Source organism: Zingiber officinale, chromosome 5A, assembly GCF_018446385.1.
Source record: "Zingiber officinale cultivar Zhangliang chromosome 5A, Zo_v1.1, whole genome shotgun sequence".
Lineage (NCBI taxonomy): Eukaryota > Viridiplantae > Streptophyta > Magnoliopsida > Zingiberales > Zingiberaceae > Zingiber > Zingiber officinale.
This window is the reverse complement of record NC_055994.1, coordinates 151,888,322-151,902,696: the sequence shown is the minus strand read 5'-3', so window position 1 is coordinate 151,902,696 and position 14,375 is coordinate 151,888,322. Positions and strand designations below refer to the sequence as shown.

General features: G+C 39.8%; 1 long non-coding RNA gene and 1 pseudogene across 1 annotated transcript; both read left to right on the top strand.

The window, feature by feature from the left end:
* The first annotated feature begins 5,917 nt into the window (after positions 1 to 5,917).
* Positions 5,918 to 7,023, top strand: LOC121980213 (annotated as a pseudogene).
* Positions 7,024 to 9,767: 2,744 nt separating this feature from the next.
* On the top strand, positions 9,768 to 10,930 carry LOC121983403. Its single transcript, XR_006112479.1, has 3 exons — positions 9,768 to 10,351; positions 10,446 to 10,544; positions 10,762 to 10,930. It is a non-coding gene; the product is annotated as an uncharacterized LOC121983403 (long non-coding RNA).
* Positions 10,931 to 14,375: the final 3,445 nt, after the last annotated feature.

Here is a 14,375-nt window from a genome sequence, read left to right as displayed (position 1 = left end):
GGTTATCCATTTAATTGAAAAAAGGGAAAAAATATTTATTCTGAATTTTAGAATCTAAGATTTTTAGGGTAAAAAATTTCAAAAGAAAATAAAGAATTGTTTTTGTTAGTAATGATGCTATCACTAATATTGAAAATATAATTTATATAATTAAGTCTAATAAATAAATAAATGAACTAACTACACTTCGCTTCTGAATGCGGCCTAAATAATTAACTTGGGTTTTAGCTCAGGCGAAGGATATAATCTTCAATGACTCCCGAGAGAATTAGGGAATTCCATTTATTCTCCAATAAGATGTAAGAGTTAATAATCTTTTGTCCTCTTCTATATATATATATATATATATATATATATATATATTTCTTTCACATATATAACACGTTTAGTTACTGTTTGTGCTTTTAGATTTTTATTTTCTTTTTTTTTGTGAATGTAGACAAGAGAATTTAAAACAGAGCAAGCTTCGCGAAAAGGAAAAGGAAGACACACGAACTAGGTACTTAATTAGTCTTACTTTTCATGTGTTTCCTAGTATGATCTTTGAATAATCACAAATAGACAGACAAAGAAAACTAGTGAAAAAAATAACTTCAATAAAATTTATTGAGTAGTGAAAGTGGATATCTAAATTTATTAAAGTAATTTTTTTATCTTAAATTATTAATTTTGAATAAGGAAATTGGTATGAATGCTCTAAGCATATAATAATTTTTTTGATTTTTTTTCTACAACTTATATCCTTAATAATAATTAGGTTAATAAGGCTGATTATTTAGTCTTATGACAAACACAAGAAAAAAAAAAATCCAAAATCATAATTTTTTTTGTATATTTTACATTGGTTGTTAGTTGTTCCTGCTTAAGACCACCGACAGACAAGCCATTGATGAGCTGAATCTGATGTTGACGAAGTCATTGTGAGTTAGATATGATGTTTACTTGAATCGAGCGTTAAGGTTGAATTTTTGTTTCGAATTAATTCTTGTTTTAGCTTTTTCAATTTGAAAGTAGACTTTTTGAATTGTAAAATTTGATCTTCGGTCATATTTGAAATTTTTAAACTTTCAAATTATTATTTATTCAAAGGATTTTTAAGTGTTTTAACATTGAATAATTTGTTTTGGAGGTTCGATGTATTAGAATTGTATGATATTCAAAATTTTAATATATGATTTTGAAAGCAAATTACAAAGTTTAGAAATTTTAGAGGATTATAAAAATTAATTGTTTAAATTCTAATTTAGCATCTTAAAGTTAAGAGGAGTATTTTATAAAAAGTAGTCTTCTAGGCCTCATTGTATAATAAGTATTTGTTTTAAAACATTGTTTAAATATAAATATCTATTCTTTTCACTGTAACTTCTAACATTTAGGATCAGCCTTGTTTGAACCAATCGGCATAGTAATAAATTTAATTATATATCAATATGTCATTGACTATGGTTTAAGTTTTAAACCGTTTCAAACTGTATTTCTAGTGTATAGTTTAGTTGTATCTTTTATTATTAGTATTCTAGTTTGAATAAATTTGATATCTTAGTTTTTTTATTGATTGGTTTGGTTATCCATTTAATCGAAAAAAATAAAAAAAATTATTTATTCTAAATTTTAGAATCTAAAGATTTTTAGTGTAAAAAATTTCAAAAGAAAATAAAGAAATTTTTTTTATAGTAATGATGCTATCACTAATATTGAAAATATAATTATATAATTAAGTCTAATAAATAAATAAATGAACTAACTACACTTCGCTTCCGAATGCGGCCTAAATAATTAACCTGAGGTTTAGTAAAATAAAAAAGTTTAGAAATTTTAGAGGATTATAAAAATTAATTGTTTAAATTCTAATTTAGCATCTTAAAGTTAAGATGAGTATTTTATAAGTATTATTCTCGGCCCATTTTATAATAAGTATTTGTTTTAAAGCATTGTTTAAATATAAAGATCAATTCTTTTTACGATAACTTTTAAAATTTAGGTTCTTAGCAATGGTTTAAATTTTAAATCATTTCAAACTGTATTTCTAAGGTATAGTTTAGTTGTATCTTTTATTATTAGTTGAATAATTTTGATGTCTTAGTTTTTTTTATTGATTGGTTTGGTTATCCATTTAATTTAAAAATAAAAAAAATATTTATTCTGAATTTTAGAATCAAAAGATTTTTAGTTTAAAAATTTCAAAAGAAAATAAAGAATTTTTTTTTGTTAGTAATGATGCTATCACTAATATTGCCAATATAATTTATATAATTAAGTCTAATAAATACATAAATGAACTAACTACACTTTGCTTCCGAATGCGGCCTAAATGATTAACTTGGTTTTAGCTCATCGAGGTGAAGGATATAATTTTCAATGACTCCTGAGAGAATTAGGGAATTCCATTTAATCTCCAATAAGATGTAAGAGTTAATAATCTTTTGTCCTCTTCTATGTAAATATATGTTTTTTTCACAGGTAGATTCTAGATTTTTCACATGTATAATAGGTTTAGTTACTGTTTGTGCTTTTAGATTTTTATTTTCCTTTTTTTGTGAATGTAGACAATAGATTTTAAAATAGAGTCGTCTTCGCGAAAAGGAAAAAGGAAGACACACGAACAAGGTACTTAATTAGTCTTACTTTTCATGTGTTCTCTAGTATGATCTTTGAATAATCACAAATATACCGACAAGGAAAACTAGTGAAAAAAATGAGTTCAAGAAAATCCGTTTATTTAGTACATATCACACACCACGTTGACCAATACTATTTTATGCCATGAACCTGTTGGGAAAGGGGATGAATTCCTAATTGAACCAATCTGGTAGATCAGCTCCCTTTTCCAGAATGATTCCAAATTTTGGGAGACCTCGGCTTTCCCTTAATATTAAGAATGATTCCAAATTTTGGGAGACCTCGGCTTTCCCTTAATACTATATATTATTGTTGCTTCTTGTGGATTTGATTTTATTACTATAATATATATGTGACAAAAGGCGATTCGCTCGTCCCTAACGCCCTTGTCAATTCGTCCCTAGGTCAACACGGAGGAGGTAAATCACGGGTGGCTACTAGCTATTAATACAAATGGCCAAGACATGAGGGAGGTTATGTCCGGTCATGCCAAGTTTCGACCCCAAGACCTCATGTGGTAACACCCCATGTCTTAACCATCGCACCGTCCCGAGGGAACTATTACTACAATATATATGGTTGGTATTGATGTGGTCAAATTACAACAGTAGATAAATAAATTTATTCTTCAGGACCAAAGTACGATTTAATGTAGAATTCTAATCGAAGGAAATTAGTTAGGACTAAGCCCAGAGATTAGGCTTAGAGACCACGAAGATATTATGATGAGATTGTCTAAACTGGCTGAGTGCTCCTTTCCTTGCTGAATCACTATGGTAATCTACAATGGAAAGAACAAGAGAAGTATGAATGATGGTTCTATGATCCAAGTGTTTAATCCCTTTCACTGACCATGGGACATTTATAGGGTTTGAAGCAATATACAACAGTTACCTGGAGTCGGTTAGTTGGGCTTAGTATAGCGATATCAGTCCATGGTGCACCTTCTGTCCTCATATTGAGCCTTGATTTACATACTAAATTAACCTCTATGCATTATTTGATTCTGCTGCCTCTTGTAAATGTGTCGTTCTCTCTAATGGTACATCGAGTTATTTTATAATAGGTATTTTCATTTTTCATTAACTTTGTCATAGTTCATCAAATAGTTAGGCACTCGTTAAACTGGATGCTCTTTTTTATAATAAAGACAAATGTAGATAAAACATGAAAGAAATATAAGTTTTTCAATTGTTACAATATGAGCCCCTAAGCTTTTGTATGAAAAATATAAACAATTGTATGACTTAGGCTTGCTTAGCAAATTCACAAGCATCAAGGACCAATATCTTTTTGTTACGAGCTTTATGAGGTGAAAGAAATCGCTTTGTAAGAACTAAGAAAGCCCAGTCACAGCCAATGATGCAGTAGTTACAACTCTTATAGAACACCTTCATCAGATGAAGAATCTATTCACACATTTAATTTATTGGTGGAAAAGTCAAGTTACTTGGCAAAGTAAGAAAAACAAAATCTCATCACTAGATTAAGTGCAAAAGCAAAATATAGAACTGTAACTTGAGGTGTGTTTGAGTTATTATGATGGAGTTATTTTCTGCTAGAATTACATATTTATCCACAAAAACTACTTGTTCTCTTTCAAATTAACATCAAAGCTTCTCTTGAGCATCTAGTTCAACATGAAGGATATGGAGCTTGATTACATGAAAAATCCTCTTTGGCACTGCCCGCATCATAAACATTTTAGCACAATATGATCTGCACGTCACTTAAATCAAATATGTAAATCCTTCCTGTTTGAAGGCATTGAATTTGATTACGATTTCAGACTGACGACACTGCAATCTACACCCATGCTCTTGGCTTGGAATTGGATCTCGCAGATAAAGGTTTGCTCTCCTTGTCGATAACCTCGTGGTGAAGGCTGCAAACATTGAAGAAGGAGGAGCATGCATCAGTTCCGGTGAAGAAGAGATCCTCAAGGCCCTATAAGATCATTATAGTCACTTCATTTGTGTGTTTGTACGTCAAGTCTACTAGTTGTGTCACCCTGGCAATGTTTTGTGATGGTATTCTTCATATGAATCATGACGTTTGACTGATGCAACTATTGCTTAAATACAGCTCTATTTTTGAGCAATTGAACTTAAAACACAAGTAAATTTGCTTTCTGCTAGTCATTCTATTACTCAGGAGCCATCAATTTTGCTGACGGTTCAAGAGACACTAGCTCTTAGGGCAACTTTTTTTAGGATTGTTTAACTTATTCCATGGCTTTGAACTGCTTTTGATTTCATCTATTATAAACTGATCGATGGTTCGTATCTTCTGAGTGGATTGATGGAGCCGGATCAAAGTCAGACCAAGCAAGGATGGCCGAGTGGGCCTACAAAGCCAATTGGACGTGAAAGGCCGACCATACCCTCCGAACGGTCGTTCCCTGTAACTTGCAACTGAGCTTAAGAGTCAAATACTAAATTATCTGGCTTATTGCTCTTGCTATTCGGCTGTTATGTCCCATCTGACACAATACGTCTCCCCGACAATATATAGTAAACTCAAGTCAATAACGCCATTCTGTACGACCGAGCTGGTGATATCCCGACCGAGTGACACCCTGTTAGCCTATAGCGGAAGCCACATGTATGCCTTATCGTACTCTTTTAGAAATTTGTGCTGTCGACAATAAAAAAATGTCCAATAAACTAGTCATACTATAACAGCTTCTAATCGGTCACATCACAGAGATTTGCATGTTCGCTTAAGGAAATGTGTCAATGACACTTTACGACTTATCTTTTCGTAGGAAACTTTGAAAAGCATACATATGCTTTGGGATGTGTGCACAGGTGCTACAGTGACGCTATAAAAGAGAGTCCTCATCTACAGGCGGAGGTATGTGATGCTTCACTATTGCGATGCTTCACTATTCTACACGTTCTTTGTTACTGTGCAATGCTACTATTTTCTCCAACTGAACTGAATACTGACTTGAGCGTTAGATGACTAACGCCAGAGATTCATTCCCTGATCCGACACTGACACTCCTTGTGTTGTAAGACAATGCAGAGTCTTCATCCAGTCAACCATAGAGTCACGTTGACAGCCAACCATCTTCTCTGCTTTATAAATCTAAATATTCATAATTACCTTGAATTTTTGCTCTTCTTCAATAAATCATAAAATATATATATATATATATATATATTTATTTATTTATTTATTTATTTTATAAAGAATCGATTATTATCTTGATTTTGTATTTTTAAAAGATAGGTCCAAATCCACTTTTGACATGCATGTGTATAAAAAATAGGTCCAAATCCATTATTTTATAATGGATCGTGTATATACTTCACAAACATGGCATTCCTCTTCTTCCTTTCTCTCCTCCGCCCATCGCTACCCTCCGTCGAATCCTCGGCTGGAGAAGGCCTACGTGGCACTCCAGGCCTGGAAGCACGCCATCACCGCCGACCCAAAGAATATCACTGGCGACTGGTCCGGCCCCCTCGTCTGCAACTACACCGGCGTTTACTGCACGGCGGCGCTCGACAACCCCAGCCAAATGACAGTCGCCGGCATCGACCTCAATCACGGCGCCCTCCAGGGCTCCCTCCCCGTAGAGCTCGGCCTCCTCTCCGACCTCGCCCTCCTCCACCTTAACTCCAACGCCTTCCGTGGCACTCTCCCGGGTCGCTTAAGAATCTGAGGCTCTTGCACGAGCTTGACGTCAGCAACAACCAGCTCGGCGGCGGCTTTCCCTCCGTCTTCCTCGAGCTACCCTCTCTCAGGTTCCTCAATATCCGCTCCAACAGCTTCTGCGGCGACGTGCCTTCCTGCCTCTTCGAACTCCCCCTTGATGCTCTGTTCCTCAACGACAACCATTTCACCTTCTCCATCCCGGAGAATATCGGGAACTCGCCGGTGTCGGTGCTGGTCTTCGCCCGCAACCAGATCACAGAGACGTGCGTGCCCAAGACGATTGCGAACATGCGCAACATTCTGCACGAGCTCATCATCATGAGCGCCGGCCTCCGGGCTTGCATCCCGCTGGAGATCGGGAAGCTCACCAAGCTCCGCGTTCTCGACCTCAGTCACAACGGTCTCGTCGGGAACCTGCCGGGAACCATCGGCGGCATGACGAGTCTGGAGCAGCTGGACGTGGCCCACAACAAGCTCTCCGGCGAGATTCCCGGCAGCATATGCGACCTGCCGCACCTCAAGAACTTCACCTACTCGTACAACTACTTCTCCAAGGAACCGGCCCGGTGCCTCAGTATCCGCAGCCACGACGACCGCGAAAACTGCTTCCTGCTCCGGCCGCTGCAGCGTCCGCCCGCGCAGTGCGCCGCCTTCCTCTCCAAGCCCAACTCCTGCGACTCCAACGGCTGCATTGCCCGCCCACCGCCTCGGTCCCCGCGAGCCTCTGTTCGTCCTTAATAAGAATAAATCCATTGACGACCGATCGTGATGGTTGCTCTGTGTATTTGTGCTTGCAATTTCCGCTTAATTTTCTTCCTAAAATCGGAGTTTAAAAGCCAAACCTAATATTAAATATGATTGATCTGGCGATAAGGCCATGGGGCCCTCATAGGCAAAGGGTCAACGACACGTAGGAGTCAAGAATCAGAAGGGCCGGGTCAGCCGGTCGAACGGGTCGAACGGGTCCGAGCGGAATCAAAGATAACCCGATGGGGAGGCGGGTTTCCGACGCTCATGGTGAACAAGGTCGCTAGGCCGAGCGGGTGGTCCGCTCGGCCGAGATATAAAGCAGCAATGTGAAGGAATAGTCTCAGCCGAGCACACAACCAGGAATATCCCGAGCGGACCAGTACTTGTGTCCGGTCGAACGTGATGGGACTGCCGAGCGACTGGACGCTCGGCGTGGGGAGAGAAGAGACAAAAGGACAAAGGAATATTCTCTGACAACAGGCATGTTCAACAACCAGGTCATACGTAGAATCGTACAATGGAAGGCTCTTCTGTCCCATCAAGGAGGTGCTCAGACTGTAGCAGTATGGTGTCAGGTAAGCTCTTCTGACATGCCCATACTGAGGTATGGACAGAGGACACGTATTCACCTCGATATGTGTGCGTGAGCCTCTTCACAGTTCTATATAAAGGGTCTCGCACTTCGCCTGAGGTACGCGTTCTTTGATATTAGATGTCACCTCTTTGTTGTCCACTTGCCTGACTTGAGCGTCGGAGGATCGTCGCCGGGAACCCCTTCCCGGCCCGATTTCCTTGTAGTTTCGCCGGAGGTCCGCACGACCGGTCGAAGATCTACATCAGCAATTTGGAGAGCACCATGTGCCCAGCGTCCGTTGATTCATCGTTCGGACAGGATCAATGATGATTTGTGAACTTCAAATGGATTGTTGGATTTAAAATAAAGATTTGTGTGAACTTATTCAAACATCTTTCTTTTTCCGCTTTGGACAAGATTCTACACTCAATCATTAGTCTTCGTCACCTAGTTTAAACGAAACAGGAAATTGATGACGTGGTGTTCTTCCTGCATGGCCTGTAGCATCAACGGATTACTGAAATGGTCAATCTAATTTTTACTAGATTATTATTAAGAAATTGAAAATTATTTCGTCAAAATAAAATATAAAATAGTATGACCATAAGAATAGATAAAAATAAATAAATAAATACTTTTAATTTCCAGTTGATAAACAATTTAAATGTTCAAGTCAATGTCTCTTCCCTTTCCTCTCTTTCTAAAGTAATCATGATTGTGAGCCATAATAAAACGTGGTAGTCATTGGGATAAAGTTGAGTTAGTTAATATGAGATAAAGTTATTATTATAGGTTAAGAATTTGAATATTAATAAAATCGAGAAAAAAAATCTTCTATACTGGTCAACTATATACCGATTGTACGAAGTTGCTGGATGATAAACTCTATTTTTTAATATCATAATAAAACATGATGTCTTTATGATTCATCGATGTATTGAAAAATAATAGGTTCAAACGCGTTGAATATATATTTTATTAATTGTATTGACTTCATCTAATTTGAATGTACTCTCGTATTAGTACGAAATAACACTAATCTTTTTTATGCATTAAATAAAATGTTCAACTTTAATAAATTTGACCAATCTCTCCTAATAATCTAGTTTAGTACTGATGTTGCTAGATCTTTCTTGAGATGGTGCCACAATATTAGTGATGAGGGGACTCAGGAAATGACGTGGTAGCAATTAGATTTAAGAAGATAAGACAATCAAAGTCTTGATAGCATAGTGGTCAAAGTCGATAAAGGAGAGCATCTCCTCAATTGACTTTGATTGGTCATCCAGACCCGACCCAGTTACAAGCTAGCCAGGTGAGTAGAGGCCAACCAGCCCTTCAGCCGATCAAACATATGGAGCCTAGTATTTTACCTAAGAGAAAATGCATCTAGTCATCTAATAGCCAACCGGGTTTTGAGGCGGCTAACCTCCTACGCCGACCCAAAATTAGAGCTCTTCAGTCCAACCCAGCTGAATTACCAATCGGGTGAATAGAGATCGACCGACCCTTCAACGGGTCAAACGTATAAAGCCTAGTACTTCACTTAGAAGATAACATGTTCGGTAGTTCAACAATCGATTCAGGTTTTAAGGCGGCTGACCTCCTAAACCTACTGGGATGTCTGAGCCAGCTCAGCCATGGGGTTGGTTAGAGTATGGGTTGACCTCCTTGAGGATTGCAAATCCCTCCATGCACGCCCGGACGGATAAAAGACGGTCAGCTTTGAAGTATTTATCCTCACATCACTACCCGGACAGATTTCTAGCAAAACACAGGTTATTAGATGAACTTCTAGGAAACACGAGGTATTGTATTATTTCTCAAACGGATTCTTGGCATGAACAGTGCATTACACTATTCTCCGAACAAAGGTCTCAATGTTGTACATAACATAACTGAGCGGCTTAATGCCGAGACAGGTATAAAGGTGGTCGATCGAGTGTAAAATACCGGAAATAGGCGAATATGAATAAGGGAATTTTTCTGGAATTTTTGGTCATTTTTCGGGAATTTTCCGGAGTTCGTACGGACGAGTTAACGAGGATAAAAACGGGGTCCGGAAAAAGCCTGTTTAGGCTACCCCATTTAAATGAGGAAAAGTTGAATTTCTAAATTCCTTTTTCTTTATTTATTTTTCTTTTCTTTTCTTTGTGTCGCCGTTCACTCTTTCCCCCTCGCGAACCCGAGCCCTAACCGCCGCCTCCCCCTCGCGATTAAAGCCTTACCGACCCTTCCTCTTTTCCTTCTTCGTCATTGAGCGATTCTCCGGCAGCCACATCTTCTTCCTTCTTTCTCCCTGAAGCCTGCCCAAGCGCCGGTGAGCGCTAGCCACTGCTGGTCAAGCCGTCGGCTGTGCCCTAGTGTCCTTGTTGACGGCGCCGACGCCCATAGAAGTTCCTCTCTTCTGCCGACAGCCGCCCTCACGGAGTGATCCCGACTCCGCCGTCTTGCGCCGAGCAGCAGTGTCGCTGGCTACTCCTCCGAGGAGTGCCCTAGGTGCCGACGCCGCACCTCTCTTCCTCTTCTCCTTTCGGCATCTGAGCCTTAGCAGCGGTCGACTCTCTGTGCCAACACCCGAGCCCCAGTGCCGTCGCTGTGCCCTAGCGAGCCCGACGCCACTCCTTGTCACTGCCGCTGCACACTTTGCCCCAGTGCCGAACCGACCCTTTCTTCTACCCTAGCCGAGCCTCACATTGGCGTGAGTTGCTGCCCTGGATTCTACCGAGCTTTGGCTTTAGGGTAAGCTGTTGGTTTAGAACTGTGGAGGTAAGGTTAGGGTTTAATTCACAGAGGTGGATGTATTGACTACAAATTTTGGGTGTTTGATGTGTAGGTCAGTGGCTCACTCTAGCTATGACCACGGTTCCAGAAACAGGTGTTCCATCGACAAATTAACGACGAAGAATACGAATTTGGGTGAGTTTGGATTGAGGTAAATGCCTTGTTGCGCGTATAATTGATTTAGGTTTGAATTATTAATCTAATGGGTTGATTAGGGATTAGATAACTAACCCTAATTAACCGTTGGGTTTAATTAAGGTAGGTTGAGGGTTTATGACTAGGGTTTTACCCTAAATTGGTCCTAGGGATTTTATTTAGCTGTTCATATGAAGTTAGCTAAATAAAATATAATTGTATTGGTGACACAGGACTTTGACGCGAGACGAGTATCTTAACGTCGGACTTGGACGATTGGATTTTTCCTATTGGAGGCGGGTACTTTTGACTTTTTGTCCTTGATATGCTTAGTAATGAAAATAACATGTTGCATTAATTGTGTTTCTTATCTGTTTCGGTTAATCACTACCCAAATCTTGGTTCATGCTTGATTGATTGATTGGTTTACATCTCATGTATATTTTAACTGTTTATACATGCTTATAGGGGGTAGTGATATACCATGCTTCACCATGTTCAGGACCTAGGTTTTTATACCTTCTGTGTACCTTTGATTCGATATGATTCGTTGACCTAGGGTGCACTTTTCTATATATATGGATTAGGTCAGGATGTTTGTTTTTTTTTATGGTTGTTGCCATGCACCATTTGCATGATTGCATGCTGTGCGATAGTCTGCTCCATTATTGTTGAGCACATAGCCAGTTATATGGATCTGCACACACCACCACTCATGGGTTAGTGGTCGATTCAGGCAGAGTGTGTTGCAGCAGGAACTCTGTTAGGCACCGTTGGTCCACTCATGGGTAGTGTGACACAACGTGTTATCCGGCAGGGATTCCTCTCCGTCATCGTGTACCGGGAGTTGAGAGCATTGTGCTCCCCCATTTATGATTTGGGGTAGGAGGATAGGTATACTCCGACAGCATCCCGTCCACTCGGTCACTCATCAGGAGTAGTGACGACAGAGTCTGCGTTGTCGCTACCCACTCGGTCTCACTATTGTGTGAGATGATCGACGTCGGGGGTGACCATCATCGCATCATACGCATGATCGCATTTATTGCTCATGTTTGTGTTCTTGCGTTTATACGTTGCGTATTGTTCGATACCTATGTTTATCTGGGACTTCCCTATCCCTGATGTTTGACCTTATACTCGGGACTGGTTAGTACAAGATTCTCTGCTTACTTGGATGCATTTTATCTTTCTTATCAGGAACGCATGATTAGTGCTAGGTGATATTTCTTTACTTTGCATATCTACCTACTGAGTGTTGGACTCACCCCGCCTCCATTGTTGTTATTTTCGGGTTGATCTGTCAGGAGGGAGTCGCTAGTCCTCACTGCACGTAGTGCTGGTCCCTGCAGACCTTGAGGATATGTTTGGTTTTCTTTGGTTTCTTTTCTGTTCTAGACTGTTTTGAACATGATATGTTTTGGATTATTCTGCTTATGGATATTGTATGGATTTTATTATTGCGATGGATTTGTATTTGGATTTTATTCTACTACATGCCTGCCTGGATGGCAGAAGAGGTGAGTTCGTCGGATTTGAGCTTTACGAGTGTAGTGGAGTAGGGTGGATTTCGAGTCAGAGTATTATTTTACTGTTTAATTATCTTAACTGCGTGGTTGTGACAGCCAGAGACTGAATATCTATGTAAACTGCGTGGTGATTGTTTTTATTTATTGTTATTATTCCAGCCGCCTGTGGCTGAGGTATATGAGGATGTAGAAATGTTTCAGATTGTCCACCGTACAGGGGAGATACTGCCGAAATTTTCTCGGTCAGGGACTCCTCTGGGGCGTGACATCGAGCTTATGAGCCGACCAAGATACATGCAGTACAATACATAACAGAGTAGACTATACCGTGTGTCACATAGCAGCTCAGCAGAGATGGCCGACCTTAAGGACTGGTCGAGATATACTTAGCAGATAACATCCTAACAACTTGTCATAATAATAATTATGTATTAGAGAATATTCTTCTGGAAACTTTTTTTGGGGACCATCGTCTCTCCCTTCAGTAGATCATTTATAACAACATATATTGTCTCATCAACTCCAACAGTAACAAAAGTTATAAACGACAAAAGAAATATACATGTGGGTAAAAGAAAGATTCCTTGGACAATTATAGCGCATTGCCTAACAAACTCTGACACACATTGCCACCTCACGATTACAGAGGTTTTGAGAGATGATATATAAAGGGGGAGTCCTCTCCATGGCGAAGGAACACTCTCTGACATCTGCAACTCTACTCTCAAGCGCATGTTCATTATTATTCTTCATTCACCCGTCCAGACTTATACTGATTTGAGAGTTGGAGGGCCTTCGCCAAAGACTCCCCCTGGTTCCTAGGCATTGATGTTTTGTTGGCTCATCTCCGTGTGCCTAGGACCAGAAGAAAGCTTTCTCATGGAGTAAAAACATCTTCTACCAGTCAACCATCGATCCACCGTGCTCAGTGCGTCATCTCTGCAGTTTTCAGACAGGATCACCATGGTTCAGCAATGTGCCTACTCCACAAAATGGTCAAGAACTCTAAACTTGAATTCGATTTAGAGTTATAATGATCTTATTTATACAGTTCAGACAATACATAATATTTTGGATAAAAATACTAAGTAATATCGTAAATCCCACAACACTCAGGGGGCGTTTGATTCTTTCCTAGGAATAGGAATCGGAATAAGAATCATTGTATTTGTGGAATGGGAATGAGTATGAGCATGAATATCACTCTTAAAAGTAATGTTTGGTAAGTTGCATATTTTCTATCAGAATATATCAGAATTTTCTTTTTTACCCTTAAAGGAAAATAAGAGAAAAAAATAGATGTGAAAGAAAGATGAACGTGAGAGAAAAATATGATGAAAGAGAATCATGAGAGAGAAAGTATAATGACAAAGAATGAAGAGAGAAAAAGTGTAATGAGAGAAAATGAGAAAAGAGAGTGTAATAGGAGAGAGCATGATGAGAAAAGATGAGAGAGAAAATATGATGTGAGAGAAAGTACAATGGGAGAGGATAAAGAGAGAAAAAATGCAATGAGAAAAAATGAGGAGAGACAATTGTAGGTCCCTTTGGAGGCCGGCAAGAGGGGAGGGGTGAATTGCCCTACAAAATAAAACCAAAAACCCTTCTCGGATATTCAACTAACTTAAAAGAACTTGTAATTAAAAAGGCAGAGACTAATTAAAATAGAAAATAGACACAGAGGAATTACTTGGTTTGCAATCAGAGGATTGCTAATCCAAGGCAAAGAAGGCGCACTAATTGATTCTCCTCTGGGCGGAGTAGCCTCTTACAGCGTTGAAAGCACAGAAAGAAAGAACACAAATGAAAGCACTGGATTACAAGAAGTTGTTCTTGATTAATGATTGCTTCTGGACCAAGGCTATATTTATAGTCTTGGTCCGGGAGCCTGGAAGGGTTCCGGGCGCCCTGGGGGGGATAAATTTTATCCCCCAACGGTCGGATCGAGTCAAAACTCGATCTTGTTGAAAAGTCGATTCCGGGCGCCCGGAAGGGTTCCGGGCGCCCGGAAGGGTTCCAGGCGCCCCGATCGGTTCCGGGCGCTCGGAGCCCTAAGGTCAACATAGGTTGACTTTTCGACTCCGATTCAGCTCGTCTCGATCCAGCTCATCTCGGTCCGGGTCTGTTCGCTCCGGCTCCGTTTGCTTGGGTGATCTCGGCCGGCCTTCTCCTCGAGCAGCCTTCCTTCCCGGTTTCTCGTCCCTCAAACGCCGCGCACGTTCTTCTCGTCCGCCGGTGTACTCTTCCGCGGTCACCTCGTCCCTCGGACGCACCGAGCCCGTCGGCTCTCTCCCCGTGCCGTCCTTCTCGTTAGCCGC